Raw genomic sequence first — 2383 nt, 5'->3', positions numbered from 1 at the left:
GTGTGACTCTTCTTTATGAAGACCAGTGCAGAAAGGCCTCCTCTTCCTCCTCATACTATCTCTGTGGGTTCTCAAACTTAGGATAACTTATATCAATGAATTTATATGTTTTTCTTACAGGATTATAATGCAGAAAGAGTTGGCAGTCACAAACTACTGATAATGCTCTTCACCATGTTTTGTTTTCTTTTATTTATTTTACTCCTTACCGGCTTAGGGGATCATCATTTTGATTTTTTGATGCAACTTTCATATGCAGTATCTATAAGTGGGGGAATCACAATTTCTGTTTAGGAAGTACTAGATAAGCTCTTGAGCTTGAAAAGAGGATTCACATGCAGGGAGCCAGAGAGCCAGCCTGATGATACCGTGCCAGAGAGTCCATAAAAAGAATTTAAGAAGGAGCATGACCCAGTCAGATTGCAGTTTAGAAAACATATTCTAGCAACAAAGTGAATTAGGATATCAAGAGTGGAATTTGAGAGACCAGTTCCTTCAGGCTTTCATTGTTTATTTTCTTGGATTATTGCAATAGTTCCCAGTAGTGAGAGCAAAGAGCAAGGGATGTTTGAGATATTTAGTGGGAATAATCAAAAGAACTTGATAAGTGAGGAAATAGTAGGGTAAATATGATATGATGAACACAAGATAATATGTTCTTTTTTTCACATTTCGAGTATCAAATGCATTTTGGACACATTAGTGAAGCTTTACAGTAGTAGGTAGATGGATTTACATTGTCTGGAGTTAAAAAGAGACATATGAGCTGGAAATACTAATTTTTTTTGAGAGGTTTTTGCTATAGGGTGTGTGCGCTGGCCAGGAGAGATAGAGAGAGACAAAGAGACAGAAAGCGAAAAATCACCCCCTGGGGGGATGGCCACGCCACAATTCCTTCTCCTCCACTCTTCTGTTGGGATCTTGGGCACGCATGCACTCGTGCTCTGCGTGAGTTTAAGCCACAGGGTCCAGGACTCAAACCGCAGTCGACTACATGGGAGTCCAGCGACATAGCCATTATCCCAAATGCTGGTCTCATAATTTTGGACTTGTGATATAGACAAGCATTAGAGACATGGGGGTGAATAACAGATCATGAAAGAATCCTGGGGGACTATCCACATGTAAGAGATGACTAAAAGTAGGCATATGAAAAGGGAACTGGAGAAGTGTCAGCCAGAGATGTAGGAGAATGATCAGGAAACAGTGGGTATACGATCAAGACAGTTACAAGAATAAAGTAAGAGTCAATATTCACTGAATTATCTAAAGTTTACTGAATGACTATGATGTGCCTGGGGATGACTTCCAGAAGTTAAAAATGAAGATATCTGCTCTAGTAAAAGCTTACTAGGAGGGGGTCAGACAATAGACATAAATAAATAAATAAATAAATAAATAAATAAATAAATGGTGGAGTATGAAAACAGTGATAAATGTTATGAGGGAAAGGTTCAGGGAAAACAGATCAGGAGTTCTGATGGGGTAATTGCACCCTGGGGTAATCAAGGGTAGGTCTCATTGAAAAAGAAAAAAGCAAAGATTTTAAGAAAATGAGAGAGTAGGATGTGGATATCTGAGGGAAGTGTTCTATCAAATGGAATAGACAGCCCATAGACTCTGAGGCAATGTTTGTGGGGAAGCAAGGGATCACTGTGACTGAATCAGAATGAGTGAAGGAGAAAATAGAAGGGAATGAGGTAAAAGGGCAATGTAGTGGGAAGCAGGCAGCATGGTGATTAAGGTGTTGGACTCCCATATGGCCAACTGTGATTTGAACTCCAGATCCATCAGCTTAAAAATCATGACAGGAGTGTGTCCATGCATGCCCAGAATCCTGAGAGGAGAATGGAAGAGAAGGAATTGCGAAGTGATCACCCCTGCTTGGAGATGTTTTCCCACTTCCCCCCTTTCCCTTTCTCTGTCTCTCTCCAGCTAGCACACAAAATGAATGGCAAAAAACCTTTAAAAAATTTAAAAACCTTAAAAAAAAAAAGAAGGCAAGAGGGTGGTACACACAGTGGAGGGCTTTGTATGATGTCATTGTATCATCTCTGTCTTTGTTCTGAGAAACACGGAACCATTGGATAGTTTTGATTTATGTTGAATGCTATGCAGAGACAATAGTTAGGTCTACAAGTGTAGATACCAGTTAGGGGGCTATTATAACAATTGAAGCAGATATGAAATAGGTCAGATCAGACTGATTGCCGTGGAAGTGGTGAGTAGACTATACATAATACATTCATACACTCTCATAATCACACAATTTCTTTTTAAGTTTCAGTTTCACTGAAGTATAATTTAAATTCAATAAAGTTGTCCAATTAAAAAATTATTTTATTTAACTTTATCTATTTATTCTTACATTTTTAATCAGAGA

This window comes from Tupaia chinensis, unplaced genomic scaffold, assembly GCF_000334495.1.
Source record: "Tupaia chinensis unplaced genomic scaffold, TupChi_1.0 Scaffold144991_2, whole genome shotgun sequence".
NCBI classification, from domain to species: Eukaryota; Metazoa; Chordata; class Mammalia; order Scandentia; family Tupaiidae; genus Tupaia; species Tupaia belangeri.
Note: the sequence above shows the minus strand (reverse complement) of the source record.